Source organism: Zootermopsis nevadensis, unplaced genomic scaffold, assembly GCF_977971745.1.
Source record: "Zootermopsis nevadensis isolate Lab colony 2312 unplaced genomic scaffold, Znev_1.0 Znev_ptg000017l, whole genome shotgun sequence".
NCBI classification, from domain to species: Eukaryota; Metazoa; Arthropoda; class Insecta; order Blattodea; family Termopsidae; genus Zootermopsis; species Zootermopsis nevadensis.
In genome coordinates, this window is record NW_028259149.1 from 17,288,232 (window position 1) to 17,314,240 (window position 26,009).

General features: G+C 36.0%; 2 long non-coding RNA genes across 2 annotated transcripts; one reads left to right on the plus strand and one right to left on the minus strand.

Moving 5' to 3' along the window:
• Positions 1 to 4,467: 4,467 nt before the first annotated feature.
• LOC110834728 (uncharacterized) lies at positions 4,468 to 16,048 on the minus strand. Its single transcript, XR_002544674.2, has 2 exons — positions 15,909 to 16,048; positions 4,468 to 8,102 (listed from the first exon to the last, which is right to left on the minus strand). It is a non-coding gene; the product is annotated as an uncharacterized LOC110834728 (long non-coding RNA).
• On the plus strand, positions 15,932 to 22,314 carry LOC110834730 (uncharacterized). Its single transcript, XR_002544676.2, has 3 exons — positions 15,932 to 16,001; positions 19,211 to 19,269; positions 22,207 to 22,314. It is a non-coding gene; the product is annotated as an uncharacterized LOC110834730 (long non-coding RNA).
• The last annotated feature ends 3,695 nt before the right edge of the window (positions 22,315 to 26,009 follow it).

Below are 26,009 nucleotides of genomic sequence, written 5' to 3' on the forward strand. Positions count from 1 at the left end.
TTCTGTGAGTAGGAAATCATTTAAACAATTTAACTCTTTTCTTGCATTCATTGAGTTTTATATTATTAATTTAAAAATCAGGTTTATCATATTATTATTATTATTATTATTATCATATTTCTTCATTTATTTTGCTTTTTGTTTAATATTGTTTCTATTTTGGGTTTGCCTGTACTTGGCAGTTATATTTAATACTGTACATGTATAAGTTTAGTTAATCCGTTTGTGTAATATTATCCATTATTATTTCACTATTATTGTATATATTATCAGTGTTTGCCTGTTATTGGCTTCTTGCTGTTTGCAAACACGTAAATAAATTAATTGAATTAAATTGAATTGAATTGAATTGAATCATTATCCGGCTTGAGTTTGCTGATTACCTTGTCTTACAATGTGTATTTAATGTTACTGTGAATATTTAACATCTGCGTTATATTAACGCAAGTACGATATTTGTTTGCTTCGATGTTGGCTTATGACTGACTGTGCTTTAGAAGCCTAAAAGTTTTCACTTAAGACGTCAGACGGTAAAGTAACAACTTTGAAAAATACGTTTAAAATGGGTGACGACAAAACTGAAATAACGCAGTGCGTTGAATGGATGTTATATTTTTCAATATTATTCTCATATGAAAATTATGAGAAAGAAATTTGGGAGAAAGAATGGAAGGAGATAAAGGTAAGACGATGATAAAGCAAGGGGAGAAAAGGGGAAGGTAGGCTAAGGGATAAAGTAACGAGATAAATCATTCTACGTTGAATTTCAACGGACCATTTCCACAGTAACAAGACCACATCATCATAAATGGTTAGTAAGGAGTACTTTGAAAACATGTGACCGTGGTCAATTGCAATGTAATATCTCGTCTTTCGTCGGGTAAGAATGAAAAACCCCACAAAAAGTCAGAAAGTAATTTTGCCGAGATCAGAACTTGGATACAAGAGTGGACAGCCTTAGTGCTATGCAACCCGCTCGGTTCTCATTCGCATTTGATTTGTTACAGATGCACGACTCTTGACAATGTCAATTTTCGCTGCTGACAAAGACAATCAGCTGCATGATCTTCTGTGTTATGACGCCGTGTAGACCCGTAGGTACAAACCGACGTTTCAGATTTACATACGATCCCTACCTGCAGCCTTGAAGAGGGCGACAGTATAATCTACAGAACGTTGGTTTCGCCTTCGAGTCACAACCGAGAACATTATCATCTTCACCACTGTGAGAACTTCTAAATCTCAAATGGTATTATTATTATTATTTAGTGTTCTGTCTAACGACAGGTCCATATGAACAGGATCCTTCCATCCTTTTCTCGGACTGGGACCTGTTCATATACGTTCTTGGCAGATGATCCAAAAGTGGTTTGCCATTGCCTTCTTCTGTGTGTGAATGGAGTAATTGTTGGGATGCCACGGAGAAACCGGGGAAGCCCCCGGAGGAAAACTCCGTGTTGCCTAGACCACGGCCTTGCCCAACACAAGTTATAAATTCGGGCACCGCCGGGAATAGAACCCGAGACCCCAGGATTACAAGGCCAGCGTTCTAACCGCTAGACCACCTCATCTTATTATTATTTAGTGTTCTGTCTGACGACAGGTCCATATGGACAGGATCCTTCCATCCTTTTCTCGGACTGGGACCTGTTCATATACGTTCTTGGCAGATGATCCAGAAGTGGTTTGCCATTGCCTTCTTCTGTGTGTGAATGGAGTAATTGTTGGGATGCCACGGAGGAAAACTCCGTGTTGCCTAGACCACGGCCTTGCCCAACACAAGTTATAAATTCGGGCACCGTAATTCACTGTCGGGGTAGTTTTGTTATTGGCTTGAAAACCAGGTTTTGATTTCCCTTTTCCATCGCACGGAGATCAGCCCTTATATCCACGCTCTCTCCTATCCAATTCCTGTCGAGATTTATTTATCAGAACGTATAGCAGCCAGATTATGAAATTTACCACTCACCTTCATTTAATTCCGATGTCTAGAACGCGAACCTTACCTGCACTCCCCTATATTCCTTTGTGGCGTGGGGCATGGTAATAGGGGTACAAAGCATTTTCAGAATTATCTGTATGATGCGTCACCTCTGAGAATTTAATTACTGTTTGTTTAGTTGAATGGACGAAACTTAAATTCGTTAATTAAATTATGTGTAGATCACGCATGTAAAAGTTTAATCACAAATCGTTAAGTATAAGGAAAGATGACGGTGAGACAAACTCTCCATTATATGTACAAAAATGTCATAAATAACAATAGTTGAAAAGGGTAAACATATTTCCAAAATTCTTTCATCGTGTCTGCAATTTGCCTTGACTTTACATTCATTGGAGACAAAAATTGGGCCTGCATTAACCTTTTTAAGAAGAAGTTCGTCCAATTAATATTTAATAATCAATCTGTGTCTCAAAGAAAATATTTAATTGGTTAATGCTGTTTATGGAAATAATTCCTATTTTCGATAAAATCCAAAAAAATACAAAAAGCAGCTGTACTAATATTTAAAAATCAGCTGATACGTATAGCTACCACTAGACTTCAAACGATTAATGCACAGCTATTGATATCATGGAGACACCATCTGAGATTCACAGGCCAGCACATGTTCACAATGCCTTGAATGTGTTCCTCAAAGATTTTTTCCCCCAAACTTCGTAATATTTAAAAGATGTGTACTTTTTTGTTTTTTATAAAAAGGGGGTATCGCCTATCTGGAAGATAAACTGCAGTAAAATATCACAAATATCAATCCACTGGCTGTTTTATTATTTTTTTTTATTTGTAGTGTTCTGTCTGACGACAGGTCCATATGAACAGGATCCTTCCATCCTTTTCTCGGACTGGGACCTGTTCATATACGTTCTTGGCAGATGATCCAGAAGTGGTTTGCCATTGCCTTCTTCTGTGTGTGAATAGAGTAATTGTTGGGATGCCACGGAGGAAAACTCCGTGTTGCCTAGACCACGGCCTTGCCCAACACAAGTTATAAATTCGGGTACCGCCGGGAATCGAACCCGAGACCCCAGGATTACAAGGCCAGCCTTCTATCCGCTATGCTCTAACAATTATGCATTACGACTCAAACAAGAAACCCATTAAGTTTACTTTAAGCTTTAAGATGAAAATAACATTACTGAACTCCTTCATTGACATTGAATTAGAACCACGAATGCCGAAATGTGATCAAAGGCCACCGAGTACCTTCGGAAATGCAGACATTCATTATGCACCTTGTTCGTGGAACTCAAGAAACATTTGCTGAAGGTCGCATAGCAACGGGCTACATCTTTAAGATCCAGTGTCTGTAGGTTAGAAAGTAAAATTCTTTTTGTTCCTATTCCAAACTAGGTCACATTTTGCTTCAGACTTCACAGAGTGACTCGGAATTTCCAGAGAAAGCTTTCTACTTTAAGCGTATATGTCTGTGTGCTGTCAAACCACTCTGTTACTCTCTTTGCGAGTACCGGCACAGTGAAAGGATTGTGTATTCTTATGTATTCAGATATATAGCTGTAACGATTAATGGATAAGAATGCGTAATTCAGTTAAGACAAGTTCTAAATGCGTTCTCCATTATTTTAATATTATCTCATTGATCTTGATGTTAACTTACTGTAGACACAAATCTGTTACGCTTAGTTTATTTTTATTGTTCTGAAAAAAGTGATGATTATGTAAACCCTGCAGATATTTCGCGTTGAAAGACTAAACAAATATTTCCTGAACGTATTCTCCTTATTTCACCACTGTGACCAAATCAAGGAAAACGTGCATGTAGCACGCATTAGGGATAGCAAAATGTATAAATTTTAGTCGAAAACCTGGAGGGAAGAAACCGATTCGGAGACCTAAGAGTAGATGGGAGTATATATTTAAAAATGAACTTTAAAAGCGAGATGTCAGGATGTCGATTACATTCAAATGTCTCAGTGTACGGTCCACTACAAAAGGGTGGGGGGGTCTATTTGATCACGGTAAGTAATAAATCTTTGGCTTCCATAAAGCCCAGGTTGTCAGCTTCTCGGTGACTCGATGTGGGATGCACACAGAAGTCTAGGTTGTCTGCGGAGTGTAATCCCGATGAAGGTCAACATTTGTTATCAATATATAGATAAAGTTAGGATAATTAACTGTGTTATATTTTACGAATTTCTATAAAATGAATAGAAGTTTCTAACAAGATTGCCATAACGAAAACTTGAAATCTAAAAAAAATTTGGTCGGGCTGAATATGTATAGTAAATTCGGACCAAGTGACAAGGTCGGATGCAGGTGGTAATGGAAATGAAAGGAGAGCATTCGCGTAGTGTAGATTCCTGAATACACTTAACAAGTAGTATCTTAAATGGAAAAGATTTTGTGAAAGATTCGAGAAGGAACGGAAGTTAGTGCTGGAAATATAGGCATGTATACAAGGATGGAACCTACAGAGCTGCTTTCCAGTTAAATAATGAAAGTCATTTCATACCAATTATGTATAATTTTTATTCAAACGTAAAAAATAGTCATTTCACAGAAATGGCATACATTTTAATAATAATAATAATAATAATAATAGGCCTAATAATAATAATAATAATAATAATAATATACACACTAAATTCAGTGTCTCTGCTTATATAGGCCTAACTGTTTCTCATGTCCGTGGCAGTGATGATTCACAAAAGAGTTAGGCTTCAACACAAGTAATCTATCTTTAATACATGAACGAGTTGCATACTGTGTTAACTGCTTCCTAAAATCGTCCTCTTGTGAACCGATTTTATTTTAAAGTCACGTTCTGCAACAGGTGCTCTTGAGTTTAACTTCACATCATTTGGTACAATCGTACACGAAAGTCTTTAAAATTTAAGCTTATGAAATCGCCCTGTGCCACGAAGGCTTGTGAGCTCAATGTCCAAGGTTTTTTTTAAACCGGCACTAGATGGGGCTGACCGCTTCATCCCCTAGAGACGGGCCTGGCTTGATGAATCCAAAAGTTGGTCTGGATGTTGTGATGAAAATAAAAATCCTGCATCTTCCTGGAATCGAACTTCGGTCGAGCAGTACGTAGCCAGTCACTGACTAAACTTCCGCGGTTCACAAAAAAAAAACGAAAGTATTTCTTTTGACAAACAATTCTAGTAGATCTACATTTAAATAAAAGGCAGACATCTATACGTACATTGGTACATGAACTGAAAATTTAAATACGTTGTGATCAAAATATTTCCTTAAGTAAGATAAAATAAATCAAAACCAAATGCAGCTAAGCCATACATCATTACGCACCTCTAAAAGTAACCCCACTTAATTATTAAAGACGTTATGACAACTGCTTCAGTAAATCTTTTTAACATACAGGTTGTTCAAATTTCTATATGTAGAGTTAGAACTGCGGTTCTATAGAGATATTTTGAACACCCTGTATATGAAAACACATTTCAAGTATCTACACTAATTAAAATGAAGAACACCAATTATTTCGTGACTGAGCAACGTGTTAACGCTATTCCATTTTTCTCACTCGGAGAAGGAGGTAATATATATATTCTAAGACTGAATGAAGCCATGTTGTTTCAGTACTGCTGGCAATATTTAAAATGTTAAAACACTTCAACCGCTCAGCATAAATTGTCAACGTATGTAAAAAGTGTTTTGCATTTACATATGTTCAGATTAAATGTACTGCTTCAGACAAAGTCTGTTAAACACAACAGACAGAAAAGTTATTTTAGCAGTTTTTGTCTACTGGTGTTACAATTTCATTGTTTGTTGTTGACGATTAACTAAAACTTATAGCGATTCTGTTGTGTAATATTTTACGTTAAGACTTCATCTTATCACAAGACAAACTTATCACAACAGAGTGGTAAACAAACGTGATATACTCAGAGCAACATTAAATCTGTTGCTATGATACTAGCAATAAGACTGAGAGTTGGCATATTTTTAACCTTTTAAGAACTGGAAATTTTTGTAATATTTCATTATTACAGCCATGTTATCAAGATTGGATAACAGAATAAAACCATTCTTTCATTACTATGCTTTTCGTAATATGAGCATATATTTTCATAATTGAACTATATCCGTATCCGACAGATTAGTTCTTAAAAGGTTAAGAGTACATTTATATGTATTTCTTTGTATATATAGTACATTTCTGGTAAATATAAAAGACGTGCTAATTTAAAATAGACCTAATAGTAGACTACCGTTGCTATGGGCAACAAACAGATCACATACATTGCACGAAAATAATTTCCCAAAAAATTATCATTCACATCGAAATAGTTTTACATAATATGTTGTACTAAAAGAGTTTATAACTTTCAGAAGAGGCGAATTTGATTTGTCTTATATAATTTATGCACATCAGAGTAGATTCTTGAACAGTACATGGTTCGCACATGTATGAGTACTTATTACAACAAACAAACCAATAATTTGACAACGTGGCGAGGACAGCGGCCAAACCAGAAGTATCTGATCCAACACACTCTCTCTAGTTACCAAGCAACCACAACTCTTGAATATGAAAGGTCAACGCCCGTTCAAGAAACTCAAGTCTCGTAATGCGGAGATTAAATAAGGCTTAACACATTAGCAAACGTTCATAAATAAAGATACAAATTTTAAGTAAATCTCTGTTTACGTAATTGTAACGACTTCTCAATTGGATTTTGATCTCAGTATCCAAATGTCAAACAAACCACAGATAAACTTTACGTATCATTTGCAGAGAGCGATCTTTTAACCCTTTCCATGTCAAATGTCACCAGTGATTTTCTGTGATGGCTTCGCGATACCAATTTATTTTGGGTTGCATTATCTACTTTGACGACTGTAAAATGTCAGAAAATCTCACTTCCTAGACAATATGTACGTACCCACACGGAAGTTTTCTGATAATTTTAAAATACATTTACGTTTAATGTTTTTTTTATTTTATTTTGAGTATAAAAGAGAACATAACATACGAAAGGTTACTTTAACTTGGCATATTTTGTGCTTACGTAATAACGTACATGCCATTTTTATTGGTAAATAATCATTTTTAATTGCAGAATTTGTTTGAACAATATTTCAGGCAGAAATGACACGTGTTACTAGACTCAATATCGTTCACATACGCCATGGAAAGGGTTAAACTCGAAAGTGTATGTCGTACTATATTAAAATGGTAACACGATTATTAAAGAAACACCAGTGTCGAACAGATGTTTAAATACCACGTGGAACGTAGAACAAACTGTTCTGGCACGTCATAATATTACATTATAAATAATAAATATCTTCTGAAGAGGCTTACCGAAAGCCGAGACCACGTGGTATCACAACCGCTGGCAGTCTTCTTGTGTCTCGACCAGAAACAGCTGATCGCTTCGTCTCCTCCCCGCCTGCCTTCGCTGCGGCTTTGATCAGGAACACGCGTGCCTCCACATCCCTTTTTCTTCTTTTTCTTCTTCCTTTGTATGTCCTGTGTCTTTTTATTCTTGATTTTCATCATCTTCCGGGAAAAAAAAATGGTTCTTCCCCCTCAGTTCGAAATGTCACGTGATGCAATATGGTAACATGTCTTCATCGCAGCTTCTTCGTCTTGATGGTCAGCATTGCCTCGTCTCAGTAGAGACCAGTCGGGTCCAGCTGTTTAGGATTCATGGTTACTGTCGCGACACTTGAAGTCAAATGAAAATGTTGAAATAATCTTCCGCTGTTGGTAACTGAGAAGACCTCAAGGAACTAGTACAAGCCAGTAGGATCTAGCGTTTTGGGACCCATTTTTGAAGAATGTTCACAGAGGTATTTGGCAGTGTCAATGTGTACCTGAGTAGGTAACTGATTCTCGCAGTTCAGGCTTCGTCTTCCCTCGTCACACTCAACGACCTCACTCACGTCAGCTAGCAGCGCGTAAGCCTGAAACACCTCTCCGTTCGAGGACCTCACCGCGACTTGCAACCTGCCTCGCCTGAGCCCTGAGTTTCAATACGACTAGCGGAGCGCAGACACGGTCGTGAGGTAGGGGTTTATATGGAGAAGGGGAACATAGGAGGGGTAAGACCCCCGGAAGTTTAAAATCTTGCGGTGGTCCTGTCTGTCTCCTCTGAACGACCTGGAAACATTCGTTCGGAATAATATAAGTAGTGGGAAGATATCTATCCCCCCCTTCGTTACGACAGCAGCGAAAGGAATATGAATGTCATTTTATATTAACGGCATGTCACAGTTTGTGAGGGAATGTAATTATCCCTTTCAGGAAAAACTTATTCAGGATGTAACTTAGTCCGTTCTTGTACAGTGTTCACGAACATAAGGTCTACAGGTACAACATGGACAACATTAATGTACAACAAAGTTTTATTGTTTCATTTCTGATAGTAAGTAACAGAAGACTATTAAATATGCATAATGAGCTTAATTATTTATAACTTATATTAGAAAAATACCTTCATTAAGTGACAATAACCACCATAAATGATTTGGTTAGGCTACGTGTTCCATCACGATTTCTTTATACAATTTTGTTTGTTATTAGATTAGTTAATAATTAATTAATAATTATGAGTCATTAAATGGATCCAGTTTTACATATATATTATATTATTATATTACCAATTATAAAGTTATTTTCGTGGCGAGTGCCTACTTACAACTGATGTTAAAATTTATGATCAATTGAATTGTGAATGTGAGCTGTTTTAATGTTTTATTACGTATTTACTTCTGTGTTCTCCTTGCCATCCATGGTTCGAGTACCTTTTATTTGCTAAACGCTGTTTGTCAACGATCTGTAACATTGATCATGGGAGTACGTCCTTGGTTATGCCTGTCGTAATGGCACTGTATTATCTGTAATTTACTAAATTTTATAAACAATATTTCATCTTAGAACAGACAGTGTCCGGGTCTACACACTGACCATGACCTGAAGAGGCTGTTTAAACATTTCCAGATGCCGTCAAGGCTGTCTGGACATATGACATTTAGCAGTTGTTAAATAAGCAACATACACGATACTACAAATGGAAGGAATATGTCAACGTCTACAGTGCGTCAGATCTTATTTAAAAATGGCAGCTTAACGGTGACAACAGGTAGGTAGACAGAATAAAACTTTGAAATGTTAGATTTTTGCATTCCGTAACCTCCTCTCCAGTCTGAACTAAAAATCCTTTCTGGGGGGCAAAGCTCAAAATTTATCGATCTCAGTATCGTGCCTAGGTTTAGAACGCGCCTTAAAGGAGTGGTTTAGCACAGAGTAATCTTAACTTTTTAACCTTCTGTAACAGAAAAACGCAAGGCGTGCTGTCGCAACAGGTAACATCGCCTTCCTCGAGTATTGCATAATGTTTTTGTTCAGTCAAACAAGGAGAAAGTCGCTCATGCGTACCAGTAAAACCCACATGACAACGAGAACAGCTGATCGCGAATCTTCGTTACTTTAGGAGGGGAGTCGCGTGGGATTGGTCGAACCGGAGACCAAGTGGGCGGAGTTAAGTACCCTGGGTCAAGATGCCCACTGACCAAAGTAGGCCGCTTTGTGATGACGGGTCACGTCGCTTCCCTGGGGTGGGACGTTTCGTGACTCCTGGGACAGTAATTTGCTTTTGGGCAAACCTTGACTTGCGAAGGGTAAAATTCCTATTCTGAAGAGACCTACATTTCCGGATTTTATCAAAAGACTTTCAAATTCGTATTTACTTTTCAACCCACGCTTTTACACAAGTTTATATATCTTGCACGCACGCATCATAGTATACGCACACCAATTAAAAATGTCCAATATACTGATTTTAAATTTCATAAAAATTAATAAAATCTTCTCGAACAATCAGCCGCGTCAACTGGTTACCGTAGTACACTGATGATGGGGACAGAGTTTGTTCCCGAAACGTCGGTTTACTACGGTAACCAGTTGACGCGGCTGATTGCCCCAGAAGATTTTATTGTTTGTACACGCCGCGAAAGTATCAAATCCTATATTTAAAAAATTGTTAGCAGATTGTCTAGAACAGTGGTATTCAACCTGGGGTACGCGTACCCCGGGAGTACGCGAAAACATCTTAGGAGGTACGTGAAATTTAAAAAAAATATATTATTTTATGATAAACACTGAATAATGAGTAATGTAATTTATTTAATTTATTTTAGATGTAGATTATATACTATGTATAACTTGAATTATACACCAACAACTTTGGGGGTATACAAAGTTGAAGAGAAATTATATCTGGGGGTACGCTAACAAAAAAAGTTGAATACCACTGAGATAGAACATTGACTATTAGACCGTAAATCCTTCTTGAGAAACTGATAGTCCGTTTCGCTATTCAAAAATGTTCCTGCCTTTTATGGAACCCGAAAGTTTATTACCATCTTCACAAGAGCCCTTGGTCTCCGTCCTGAACTAGATTACTAAAATCCACAATCGCTAAACCCATTTCCACAAGATAGATCTTCCGAGTGATCGTTTTCCATTACGCTTTCCAAACAAAACGCGTACCTATACATTAATCTCTTGATACATACTACATGCCTAGTCCATCACATCCTTCTTGATTCCTATTATAACCAAACTTGTAATAGATATGCATATATTTTGACGTTTAAACCATTCAAACCACAAATCTTATCTAAATAATATTCCTTAAAGAACACAGACGTGTCCATTACAGAAATTGGTTTGTTAATGTGTAAGAAAACAATAGAATTTTATTCTGAAATCATATGAAGCCCGTACATTGGCTATATTCTGTGAGCGAAACGCACAGTTATTCAATAATATCTCTAGGAACTCCATTGCAACGACCAGCTTCTTAATGCTGTTTAAATATTGAAATAATTCTTGTTTTCTGCGAGAATCATATGAATTGCGTAAGGACTGAACAGAATTCAGAGTTACTGATTGTTAAGTAAGGTAACATACATAGTTACCACTGGAATTTAAAGGATTAAAATAGGTTGTACATGTAGGTAGTCCATCGTTGTGATTTAAGGAATAAATTGGATTGTCTAAGGTAATCATTACGATGTAATATTTTTTGTTTACATAGGGTTATTAAAAACTGATGACAGAAATTTTATGCCGAAATATATCTGTAAGAGAGTTTTTTGTGTGAAAGTATGGATGTAAAATAAATAGAAATTTGAAAATGTGTAGAATTCGTTTCTTAAAACACGCCTTATCTGCACGCTAACTTCACCGCTTCGTTGTTAATCTTCTTTCAAAAACAATAATTTGCTGACAGAGAGGCAGAATTATTTATTAAATTAGAATAAGTCAGTAGCATGAAAATTTAAGTTCCAGAGCCTGTATTTTAATTTTAAGTGCTTTACGTGCATTTGTAAAGAGAATGATTCTGTTCTTCATCAGACATTATTAGAATCAAAACAGTTGTGGAATTGAAATGGGCGAGACATGTAGCACACATGAAGATGCTCACAGACACGGATAGTCTAAATATCGAAAGGTAATAGACCACTTGCGAAACCTAGGAGTAGATAGAATAATACTAAAATGTATCTTAAATACAAAACATAGAATGGATTCATCTGGTTCGGGATAGGTTCCGTAAATGACGGGGAATTTCTTGTTCACCTTTGGTACTATCAGCTTTTCAACTAATGTTCTGTAACAGCTGTAAAGAAATTCAAGATTAATAATTTGTTTCTCTATGTCTGTCTGTTCGTATGTTGTTACTTGCTAAATTAGTGACACAAGGCCTGCTCTAAAAAAAAAATTATTTTAGTTTAGTTAGCATCATTTTAAGTGCCTAAATGAACGGTAAGCAAGCCTAACGGTTATACCGCCAAGACATAATTACCAGCTAAGAAAATTACCACATGTGAGTTTTCGTACTTGCATGTGTGTGCCTGATAGCCCATTTCAAAAGTGCGGTCAAAGCTCCATTCTAAATATGGAACTGTGTTACGTACTTCTAAATTAGCACTTGTTGGTAGCTATAATTATTTTTAGTTCGTAAACACTAACAGCTTGCAAGCAAACAGGAATTAGATTTCAAATCTGTGCCCGCTGTCCAAGAATGGCTGTTTCGATAATGCATGCAGACTGCAATCTTGTTGAGATGTAATCTAAGCATAGTCTAACAATAAACATAACGTTCCACCGTTACTTTCAGTTATCTGTAGTTCAATAACGACTTTGACGTCCTTTAAAAGTCATATATTGAGTCAATGTTAAATTTAACAAGACAGGGAATAATTACTCCAGTGTTTTTTTTTTTTATTTTTACACACGAATGCTGAGATAGTACATTGAAATATCAAGACGGTCTCCTTCCAAATGCTTACAGCTCACAATCTTGATCATCTCGCTATTTTACTCAGAGAGCGTTTAGGGTGAGACAGAGCTCCAGCTATCTTAACCCCGGTAATGGATACAGGCGAATCGTATTCTTCTTATGATACCCCCTTCGAAAAGGCCCACAATCTCTTCCTATTGGATAGGAATGTAGTATTTCCAGAACGGACTACAGATCCGGCTTGTAGCAGGAATTTAAACGTGGTTGTCCATGAAGTCGCTAGTCAAACGTGGTGAGGAAAAAGAATAACAACCCCTGACGGAAATCGAACCCCTGTTGTCCAAATCGTCGGCTGTACCTACTGGCAAAAAGTCTCAACGCCTAAACCAGGAAATGAATCAGGCCTGTTGAGCCTATAATCATTCACATCACTGACAGAGTAGATTTCAGGTTATCACAGCAGCGAGTGTGAAGATGGATTAAATTTAAATTTAGTAGATAACATTTCAGTTCTAGGAGAATTGTTTTTCTTGTTATTAACATAAATACACTGTCGAAATGAAGGTCTATTGACCATTTGCTATTTTTTATAGCTTTCGTATCAGTCAGCACAATGTTAGCTTCCAAAATGCAATCGATCAACTAAAATGAATAGACACCGTCTGGGTGAAACGATATATCGATCATTACACCAGTCTGAAGCCGGTTTCCCTATTAGGATACAAAATCATAATAAGTTATTATTAGAACACTACTCGTTTGCAGTGCTGTTATGTTTAATACAGAACGGAAATAGCAGTGAACGCCGGAAGCTGCCGTGTTCAAGTCGGCATTATATTAAACTGAGTGAGTTAAAATTCCGTTATAAGTGCTGATGTTTGTGCATATTTTGCTATATATTGTCCTCAAGTTCGTGGTTTTGGTAAATGCTTTGCCACACAGGCCTGAACCTGTTATTATCATTGACATAGTCTAGAATCTGAAAACCCATAATCTAACTCTGGTAACAGAGAGTTCAATGCAGCTGATATCAAAGACTGCCTCAATAGCTAATTACATTCGGCTCCTTTTATCTTAATGTATTTTTTCAGACTCCTATCCACCTATCTGATAGTAAAAAGAGCTCCTCCCTTAAAAGTTCCCAACAAAAATATCTGTCATTTCTTCGACTCCCCTTTTTGGTTAATCTGCCTTACTTCATCCTACTCTCCCCTTCCATCCGCCCACATCTTACTCCAGAGTTATCCCACTGTAAAAAAAAAACTCAGTAGTATTAAGAGAATGCACTCGGTCACACCTCTATTGATTATGTCGCGAGCTGATAGATAAATTAAAGAAAGGCAAATAGACTCAGATGAGTCATTAAAAAACAATTCTCCATCCTCACAGCCACTAAGACCCATCTCCAAAAGAAATTAGCAAAAAGGTATATAAAGTGAAGCGAAGTTTAACTCTCAAAAGTGTTTGGACCATAGTCCAAAATAGGTCTATTTGAGTTACACATGAATTCAGGAGAAAAATCCTTTTGTACTAATTTCATTACATTGAGATTTAAGTCTCGGAGACGCTGAGGTTGAAATTTTGTTTTTAATGTCTCCTCAGTGACTGCCTCTCTGTCATCTACCTGCTCACCACGTCCTGACATGAACAGGAGTCAGGGTTGTGGGGCCTTTTAATTAAAAGCAGGAAACACATGAACTGAATGCGTAATGGAAGGGTTCGTTTCCGTCCATCGGTATGTTAGGCTCTAGGCCTATGTTTTTGGTGTTAATAAAACTTAGTATAAAGAGTCCTCGAGTGCATGACGTCATAGGGATAGTAATTCCAGGCATTCAATAGTAAACACATGTACTGGTACCCAAAAAACTTTTCCATAAACATCGCAATGTTCTTTTATTCCTCCGGGGGCTTCCCTGGATTCTCCGTGGCATCCCAACAATTACTCAATTCACACACAGAAGAAGGCAATGGCAAACCACTTCTGGATCATCTGCCAAGAACGTATATGAACAGGTCCCAGTCCGAGAAAAGGATGAAAGGATCCTGTTCATATGGACCTGTTGTCAGACAGAACACTTAAAAAAAGAAACTACGTATGAGAAAGCAAAAGTTAATTAAAGATCTTGTTTTTAATATTTTAAAAAAAGGTCACGAACCGGAGTGTATTAATTCATAGACCTTAGCCCTGAAAAAAATGTAATCAATACATAAAATAGTCTAAACATGTGGATGGACGTAGAGATGCTACCTTCTTAGTATCCACTCATTCTAATCCAGCATGTTCTAAGAACACAAAAATTAATGGTAAAACCTGGGCTGACTCATCAGCGTAGCTGAAGCTCATTCATTCATCACACTTCATTCACTTGTGTCTAGTGATGCTGTACAGGATTTCACAGATATTTCTGATATCTGATTTTTCTTCGCCACAGAGTATGGCGTAAGGGTGAAGCCTGTAAGTAAGGAGGAGAAGATTTTAGCTATGTTTCAGAAAGCAAAACTTAAGTTTCCTTCTTGTGATTTTTCACAAAATTATTAAAAATGAAAGCTTAATGAGTACGTTTTGCCTATCTGTCTCTCAGTAAGCCTACGTTTTATTTTATTATTACATAACGAATTTGGTAAAACAGAAAGTCTATGAAAAATGAAAGATGGATAAACAATAGATCCTACTTCATATAAACATTTATATGCGCCAGTCAAATTCAGTACTATTAAAATATTAACAGTGACGATAGACAGGTATGTCTTTACGTTAAAACTTCATTAAAATACCTAAGATTTCTAAACCTTAATCAGTTATTTCAGTCCAGCTTGTAGTCTGCCTAAAAGACGAAGACTTCCAATCATAGCGATGTTCAATAATTGTGTAGTGGGACTGGAGTGAATCTAAGAGATGTGTCCAGGCTGAAAACGTATTTTTCTCACTTATTATTTTACACCATCTGATAGAAAATAAATCTATTTGGAGCTAAAAAATTTAAAAAATTAAGTTCAACGTCGTAAGAAAATTACCCTCCTAAAGAACAACAGTTTTAAAATTAAATTATTTGGTTATTCCGTCAAATCACAATGTATTTAAAATAAGATAATTAAAATAATTAAAATATCATTCTGTGTTCCATATCGAATAATCGATTTACAATTGGAACACAGAATGATATTTTAATTATCTTATTTTAAATACATTTTGATTTGACGGAATAACCAAATAATTTAATTTTAATTTAATAAATCACAATATGACGCAACTACACTATTTTAACAACAGTTTTATCGGATGAAGATTAGCTGAAGTCTAATTAAAGAAAGGACCAACTGTACACAAAACCTAATTTGTAACGTATGTGTTTAATCACATTCTGAGAAAATGGAAATAACAAATTAAACTCACAAACTTAAAAAAAAAAAATTTCACGTCCACAAGGTTACCAACTTAACCTTAACATTTTAACATTTGACTTAACTTGATTTGGTGGTTACCGCTTCAAGTACAATGTCGTGGCAGGTTATAGTGTTCACATGGCCAGCCCTGAATCTGACTGAGACGATAAGAATTTGTTAATATTGTGGCACACCTAATTTGGTACAAGTACTGTCCCCATCCTTTCGTGGATGGGTCCTCCCTCGACTGTCAATTGTCCAGTTCCACTCACGGTTTTTGCGTTGCTCCTGTTAACAGGTCTCAGTTCTTGAAGTCTGCCTTTCTGGGAACCCTCATCCGCTGACAAGGACCAGTGACGTCACGTGTGAGTCTTCAACTTACTTATTTCATTGCAAACACAAGCTAATATGTAGACGAGATCACAAGAACACATACAGAGTCCCACTTGAATTGTTAATTGTAGTTCATCATTTCATTTACAGAGATCCAGCACACAGATCAAAAAATTGGTCACATCACATAAAACCTTGTTAAGCACTTTCTTTCTCTTCATTACCTGGGGTTTTAGAGACGCGTGGATTGAAAATAGCGCAATAGACCCTTGGCTGCCAGCCTGTCTTTCAACGCCACACTGCTCCAGTTTAATTAATAATACTGGAACGAAGCAAAGGGTAAATTAGGGAACCATTTCCCTGAAGATTTAAACAGGGAATCAAATTCCTCTCATTTTATTTTTTAAACCGTCTTACTCAGTTTTAAATTGTACTGCTCTGAAACAATTCGTGAACTAATTCTTTAATGACTCGCGTCTAAAATTCTACTTAATAAATGTAACTTAATTTAAAATTAAACTTTATATTGCGTGCTTAAAATTTTTTAGAAACTTTCCCGTCAACAGTCATTTAATATCAACACAACACTTTTTCAAACTGTACGAACAGTTCAGGAAAAGGAGTCACTCGAATTATTTGTCTTCTCAACCTTAAAACTGACCGAGTAGTGAGAGTGGGCCTGATTCCTACTGTACGTACCTGGTACCCCTGATTCACTATGACTGTTTCCTTCGCTACATCTCCTTTCTATTCGTTGTTTATGTCAAGCTCTCGGATTCAAAACAGGTATCCTCCTAGAAGCCAGTCGAATGCCTCAGTTCTAGCAAGAGTATAAATTAACAATCTTCTACAATTGCACTTCAATTAATAAATTTAATATATTAAATATATTTATTTTGTACAGTCTATACACAAACGTTTGACGCATATAAGATATAAATTTAATAAATTTAAATCTCACGTATTTTACATTCTGAAACAAAACTCCAGACCAAAGAGTCTGGAAGGTTAAATAGTATTTTTCGCTCACTTTGCCAGTGTGCTCTGCCCCACGCTGAAAGCGACAAGGAACACATCAGACTACATTCTTCATGCAAATGTGAACTATTATAAAATATGTCAATTTTATCTTTAAAAAGAACTGAATACATTTCATCGTATAAATCAATTTGGAACGTTCTCGTTAATCGTGTTAGCCCGGCTAACACTTTGAAAACCCAAAAACAAGAATTTAAACACTTCGCCCCTAAACACAACTAAGTCTTCAATAATTTCTCACCATTAAAATTTCGTAGCTACAGCATGGAAACAATATTATATGTGATAAATAAATTTTTGGGAGAATATCGGTAATTATACACATAACTAATGTATAAACTTCGATATAAATATATTTATAGATGATGCAATCAATAAATACGTAATATTCAAGATGTACGTATTAAACTATGTAAACAGTCATACAACTTATTAAAATAAGAGGTGACGAATTCAGGAAAGGAAAACCTATGTAATATTTAAAGTAGTAAGATTACACATGATATGAAAGAAAATATTTGCCTCGTTATAAAATGTGCCGGGTTCTCTAACACAGTCAAAAATTCGCATCAAATTACACTTAGCATTTTAATAAATTAATTATTTTTGTGATTTTACTAATTCAGAAAAATTTGTTCCAGCTTGCATCATAATGTCAGGTGATTTATTATTACAGATTTTATATAATGCACCCCTTCTTGATTTAACGCGATTCATATTTCGTTTATTACTTACATTACATTACCCAGATGGGTTACAGCACTACCGTCAGCAGTAACATTTATTTATTAAAATATATCGTATATATTTTTCATATATTTCGGGTTTTGATAATCCAGGGACTGACTATACGAATTGGATTTGAAGATTTATGCTTGACCAAATTTTAAAAATGCTTGTTTCTGTAGTTAACATTGCTATTTCACTGTGATGTCCAAATCCAATGTTCTGAGACGAAATGTTTAAGAGAATTAAACATTTCTAAAGATATTTCCACTGACATTTCATCTGTTCCACGGTGGAAGGGCCGTTATCATGTCGAATAATTAGCTACGGTATTAACTTAATCTTTAGTCAGTTACGTGGTTGCTTACTTAGTTTAGATTGTGAACTTCTAGAGAACGACACCACGAATACTTGTACATTATTAAAATCTTCTGCTCTGAAGATGAGGACAGCATGGTCCTCCAAAACGTCGGTGACATCTTACGAGTGTATAAAGTGAGATAGTTATTTAGTTTCTTGGTTACTAAGTTTGTTGTCTGTTTTAGTTTATTAAGTGGTTGGTTTGTAAGCTCGTTACCGTCCTCCGTACCAAGAACATAGCTACAGCTAATGTAGGCCGGGTCATTGCCCCCTACACGTGTATAGGGCAAGAGGAAACCAGGCACTCCGGGGAAACAGACAGCACCTACGTTCAGGAGCCCCGTGTTATCACGTTCACTGTCTGTCTCATCAAATGTGCTCCCTTTTTCACGTACCTGATTATACCAGGGCCTTACAGATGTCACAGTTTGCTTCGAGACCGCTGTTCATATTGTCTGTGATTGTAATGCTCTGTCCGGAGGTAAATTCCTTTCATTCATCCTCCTTTATTCCATTCTCTAACTTCTGTTCTTTCAACATTTCTCTCTTTCCAGAATCTCCAGCTATGTTTCACTTAAACATTAAATGGCAGTTCGGTTCGTAAGTTAACTTAAATCGCAGCATCAACTGTGACCTGTCTCAGAAATTAATCTCCAAAATATTCATGACTCCAATTGCAATAAATTTTAATAAATTTGTGAGGATCCATATTTTTCTGTTGTCTCCTTTAGACGTTAAGAAACTGCCTGTAATATAACAACTTATTACTGACTATTTAACTATAATCTGATTTAATTGTAATTTTGAAAGATTCTATCACACCATATGTGACAAGAAACATCAGTCAGGATAATTTAAAACTAAACCAGGAAACAAGGAGTACTTCCGGAACAAAAAGCTAGATCCTACATTTTTATCGACGTGAAAATGAGACGTCAAACTTGTTATGAATTTAGTTGTTGTCTGATGATGAAAAGTACGATTATGCCTATTAGAAGAGGCACTAATGAATGGGGAAGGTGAGATTATACCCTCCAGCGAGAGATTACTTGAGTACGCGTTCCTTTTAAGTAATATCGATACGCTAACACCTTAGATATTTCTTTTATGGTTTCAGGCTGAAACGCAAATTGCTGGAGCAGAGATTCTCAGAGGATCTTCGTGCCAAACAAATCTGTAAGTTTAAATGTTACGATACATGAAACACGTTAAATACATAATCTAATGCTAATCATTTACATCGAAGTGTTTAGTCTAACTTAACACAATCAAAAATATAACTGTGTCCTTCAAATATTAATGCTTCGAATACTTCCGGCCTTCTTCAGAAAATTCACGTTATATTTTTATGTTGTTAAAATATTGCACATAAGATTTTCATAATAAAATTAAAGGCATGCTTAGAAACTTTGATTTATCTTTTACAATAAAACTTTTTAACAATTTAAATTCTGTATCTATATACAGTCACTTTTAACTCGAATTCGACACTGTTCCTAGCTCCTTTGAGCTACTAATTTACTTCAGCATTTCACTGAAATCACTTTTTAAATCATGTCTCAGCTGCCACATCGACACTTCACCAATCGAATACAACAGAAATCTAAATGCAAAAGTCCCTCTTCACCTGAAATATCCTTTCTTATTTTCCTTATTATAGAATTGTTAATTTAATTTTAATGTTAATATGTTATATTTGTATGAGATGGTAAAGTTGCGTCATATTGTGATATAATAAATATATATTATTTAAATCTTGTCCGTCTTATCACAATAAATTCTTATTAAATATTATATATTAAAATATTACGTTAATTAACATTTAAAATATTTAAATATTAAATGATGTTCTTTATCGAAATATTCGTTTTACATTAGATTACATTGATGGTCTAATGTAAATCGAATATTTCGATAAAGAACATCATTTAATATTTTAAATATTTTAAATGTTAATGAATGTAATATTTTAATATATAATATTTAATAAGAATTTATTGTAATTAGACGGAGAAGATTTAAATAATATATATTTATATTTGTATGTTGTATTTTTATTACAGCCCTGGTCCCTGCTTTCTGTACATTTTTAAATTTATATGTCATAAATTCAATAACAAATTTGGCACTGAAAATGAAATCCATTAAAACGAAAAAGGAACTTTATGGAAAAGAGAAAATGTGGGTATTCCATAAGATCGAATGAAACGCTGGATAAAGGGTATTAGGCCTATTAGGTTTAAGCCCTTTTTTAAGCCTCTAAAATGGTTACAGAGGCAGTCTTTAAATTTCATAATAACAACTTCCGTAAAATGTTTTGGAAATGGGTAGTACATTTAACCTAGTGATGCTTGGGGTGAATGACCGTTCAAAGCTTGGGTGCCATTGGTCTCAATATGACAGATCCTCTACTCTGACCATTCTGAGACGGAAGATACTTAAATTGTGCTTATCTGTACCAGTAGCTAACGTGTACAATAGTATGGATTCAGATGGAAGATTAATATGAACTGATTTCATCATCAATTATTTTCAGATTAGAAAACTAAAATAAGCAAAAATAATACCTGCAAGATTAAGCAGAGAAAAACGTTGTAAAACTTTAATATTTGTTACTTAACGTTTACCAAAATGTAATTAATAGAATTGGAAACATTATAAAAATGACGAGCGACAAGATATAGAATGAAAAGTCGTATTTAGTTTTAAGAAAATATCACATTTGCTTGAGGCAAAACTACAGAATGTCTCATTCAGGTTTGCCTCTGACTCTGACTCAGTCAAGATTCGAAAAATACAAACCACCGCTTCACCAACTGGCTTAGACTGAAGAAAACATTTAATAAACTTAAATTAGCCCCTGTTGAATCTCCCCACGACGAATTCGCGTCAGAAAATGAATGAAAAACTTCAAACGCATTCCTCATGTCGGTACCCGTTGGTTTCTAAATTTATTTAATATCTGAGCAACTGTCAAGTCTGATTTAAGGAACACGGAAGTATAACACTGAAAAATCATATAGACAGAAAATTCAATTTAATAAAACGTCAGAAAATATAGAATATTATAAAATAAAATGTCGAATATCGCTTCTGTAAATGACCTTACAGTACAAATTACACGCAATTTGAATGCAAAAATACAGAATCTCTGTTCTCAGAGTCGCAAGACACTGGCCTGCAGCAAGATCTAGAAGTAGATCTAGGCCTAGACAATAATATCAGTTTTAATTTTAACCTCTGAACTGGCTTGAAAATGCCTCATTTTCTTGATAAAATATATGAAATGTAAATGTCAGTCAAAGTTCCTACATTGGTTAACACAGTCTCTAAGAGTAAAATGAGACATTGACAGACCTAGAAGAAACCCAATTTAATGTATAAAGTGATGCTTTCGCGGCGAGTAAAGTTGATGAAAGACTCTCGGACAAACAAACCTCCTCGTCAGGTGGCTGAATGGTGAATGAACCATTTCTTCCGCCAAAGTTTCGAGAGCCATCTCTGCTCTCATCCTCAGGGCAGCTGCAAAACGATACGTTGGCGGTAGAAATGGTTCATTCACCATTCAACCATCTGACGAGGTTTGTTTCTCCGAGAGTCTTTCATCAACCCAATTTAACTTCTGAACCTTCGAAGTTTTCAGTCTTTATGAAAGAAAACAAGTAAGGATTCTGATATTCATTCATAGTGATGATTCATCCACTTATATTTCCTTAATATCCATTTTAATTCTCTCATCTAAGCCTAGGTGTCTCCAGTAGTCTCTTCCCTTCCAGATGTGTCATTCGTCAACACTTATAATAAATCAATATTTAATTTTTAATTAACTTCACAAACGGATCTTAAAGACATAACATGAGTGACGTGGCTCAGATTAAGGTCCTTTCGGGCTGGAGTGAACATGGAAATAAACCTTTGGATTACATGAAGTCCGGGGAATTTATTGACAAGCTAAACAGCTATTAGCTTCCCAAAATGACTCTGCCTCATAGAATTAGTTTGTAACTGATAGAACTTTGTTATTAGTAACAATAAAATATTATAATGTTGCTCGCAATAAGCTAGATGGTTATTCCTAATATGGTTCATGATAACAGTTTATTCTTTTTTCAGCGAGGAGGTCAAAATCGTGTCTATAAGAGTTAAGTGCTAGAGCTCAGTATTCAACTGCATGTGACCCGTGGGGACAGACACCCGTTAGTCACATTTCAATCATCAACAGGTGATAAAACGTAGCTAACGGTTGTGGGTGAGAATAACCCATGCCCACCTGTGATTACGTCAGCCATTTGTGAATTTATCAAAAAGCTTTTGTGTCTATTTATTTTTATTATTATTTATTTAGTGTTCTGTCTGACGACAGGTCCATATGAACAGGATCCTTCCATCCTTTTCTCGGACTGGGACCTGTTCATATACGTTCTTGGCAGATGATCCAGAAGTGGTTTGCCATTGCCTTCTTCTCTGTGTGTGAATGGAGTAATTGTTGGGATGCCACGGAGGAAAACTCCGTGTTGCCTAGACCACGGCCTTGCCCAACACAAGTTATAAATTCGGGCACCGCCGGGAATCGAACCCGAGACCCCAGGATTACAAGGCCAGCGTTCTAACCGCTAGACTACCGTGGCCATCGAAGTTTGGTACGGAAATAGAATTATTCCATATGCAAATACTATGCAAAGATTCTGTCGTGTACTAGAAAATACAAAGATGATGATTGTGGGTATGTGTGAGGTTGTCTAATAACACACAGAGGTTCATAATTACAGTACCCATTAATTTATACTTTCTGCTCTAAATTTCTTCACAGATATTTTACATAGTAGCAAAATATTGCTTTCTTTTTTGTTTACATTTGTACGTAACAGAGGAATAATTTATCCTTTAGTGAATGAATGTCTAGTAATAAATATTTTAAATTATACAAAATATCAGTTAAATTAGTGGTGAAAGGTAAAAATTAAGTGTCAGGAAAGATATGCTTCGTTGTATGTACGCAATGAGATTAAAAATCTGACGTCTTCAATGGAGCTGAAATGATTTCTAGATTCATGAAGTAATATGATGGCTTACGACGAATCGCCAAAATACAAAGAGAAATTATAAACCTATAGGACGACGTGTATGGAGACCCTGAGGCCGATTCAGTCATCAGGTTGCCGAACCCTTGCCGAGAAAAACTAATAAGAATGTCCTCTGATTACAGAAACTACGACGAATCAATCTGATTCCTTTACTTCAAAGTCTTAGCGCTAAAGCCAATCCAATGTAGGCCTTTACTTTGCAGAATAGAAGGTAAATTTTCCGAATACTTTTTAGTGTAAAAACGAATATAAAATCTAATCTTCATGCGATGAGTAATTTCGGAGATGAAATTTGTGAATAAATGGAGACATGCCTTCGATTCATTCACTTTGTGCAGAGATACAAAATGTATAGTCGCGGAACAAGATGATGTCGAAGGCATGTAACTTAAGGGTGTTAATCATTCTTTAGCACTTTACAATGATATTGAAAAGACCTCAGTCAACATAATAAAATATTAATAACTAGGCTCAATAGTCTCTTCCTAAACTTTTTTATGTGCAGTTCGTCCAAATGTTTCATATCTCAGGTCCTACTTTTATAATCTTCGCTTTCACAGATAAAATTTTGATCATTTAATCCTTTTTTATGTCTGTATTCGGGTGATTTTCTACTTTCGTAATACCCCACTGTGCTGCTTCAAGCTTTTCTTTGCAAATTTTAATTAAATGACCAGTTCTCAATACCATATTTAAAAAAATTATTTTGCGGTAATGTGCATCCAGTCTTATATGAATTTCCGATAACATTTACCAAACAGTCTCTTAACGATGTCATCTGCTTTACATTCAAGGCTGTTAATTTATTTAATACATTCAATTTATTTATCTATTTTCTGTGGCATGGGATAGAATATCATATAAACCAATGGTATTCAACCTGGGGTACGCATACTCCCAGGGGTACGCTAAGACATCATAGGGGGTACGTGAAATTTAAAAAATATATATATTTTTTATGATAAACACTGAATAATGAGTAATGTAATTTATTTAATTTATTTTATATGTAGATTATATACTATGTATAACTTGAATTATACACCAACAACTTTGGGGGGTACAAAATTGAAGAGAAATTATATCTGGGGGTACGCGAACATAAAAAGGTTGAATACCACTGATATAAACTATAATTAAATTCTGTTACTACAAGAATTGAAATCTATTAAATGTTAACACGGGTTTTACAACAATAAATGGTATAAATCAAACCAACTATTGAAATTTTGTCGTGTAACATGAACTGCACAGAAATTGTCTTAGTACTGTCGCACTCCTCTGCCTGACTAAGGTCATTCAACTCGAATCGAAGTAGCTTCAAAAAACTATTTTACAGGCGGCAGGTTGGACAAATTAAAAAAAAAAACCAACGTCGGTGAATGCAGATTTTGCAAGGCGTTTTCCGACGAGAAACAACCGTCTGGAAATAAGGGGGAGAGGGGGACAAAATTATATCATGGGTTGGTGCCCTTTTTGGTCTTATGATAGCCTCCATTCATATTCGTTCATCATGTAGCCTACTTCTGCATTGCCTCTATGATAACACTCCTAGCGTTTATCTTACTACCAAGTGAATTAAATTATACGTCACAGACTTGAAGAATCTATTGACTCTTTCAATACTTATCATATTGAGTGGAATTACTTGTTACCACGTCATAGCACGTCCTCAGTTTGTGCTCGAGGTGTCGTGAATACAATGTATAAGCGGCTGAGGACAGCCAACAAGGGACAGTCCTCCAGATTGAGCAGAAACCGGGGCCTAATGGAGCTCACCTCAAAACTATCATATTAAGACACATTATACAGGGCCTTTGCTTCTCGTGAATAACTTTGTTCCTTAAGTCAGTAGAAGAAATTATCTTCAACATTGTAGGATTTGAGGTTTACGCGGAGGTGAGTCTGAAGAATGGCTGTCTTCTGGGTTGTTGAAACGTCGGTAAACTTCTACCAGACTACAGATTGCAACAACCCAGAAGACAGCCATTCTTCATGTGAATAAATGTTTGCTCATGAAACTTCCAAAACACATGGGGCCCCATTCTTGTTAGTCACACTTTTAAAAGTATCGATTTCCCCCCCCCCCCCAAACCCAAATGAAATTTTGTGTGCGCTGTTGTATTTCACTAATAACTTTAAGAACAAAAATAATACATTTCTGCAGAATTTACTTCAGAAATACGAAGTGGAGTTGGACACTTTTTGCAATTGATATGCCAAGGAATTTCGCAACCGACTTCCTCTCCTCGCAAGCCAGACAATGGGAGGTTGAACCCAGTAAGAAGTTTTGTCAATGAACCGGGAAGCGTGTTATGCTTCTCATGTGACTCTTGTTTGCAAGGTGTCAGCTAGTACTGTGCTAATAGGCAACACACTACAAACCCATAGGTGGGTCCCTCACACGATGGCCGTCACCCATATGTAAAGAATATCTGTCAGTATGTAGGAGACAGCCTCGAACAACCTGGCACTTCGTTTCACTAGTCACGGCTCCTTTGTGACCGAACTCAGGTAGGCCTGTGAATACTCTTTGAGTGTCCGACATCTTCCCGAGGTCTACCAATGTTGCGTTTCACGAAAGAAATACATATCATAAGAAACAAAACAGAGAGAGAGGGGAAGAAGATAAAGACAGATAAAAACAAATTGAAAATTCTTTAAGCGAGCATTAAAGCTGTCGCACTACACGCCATATAGGCACTTGGGGGAGGAGAAGTATAGCTCCTACTCATTTTTGACCTCGGCACTAGATGGGGGTGAGTGGTCAGAATCACGCCCCGAAGCGAACGTTTAACGTCCCATTTATTTATACTTAGTGTCAGTTCTAGA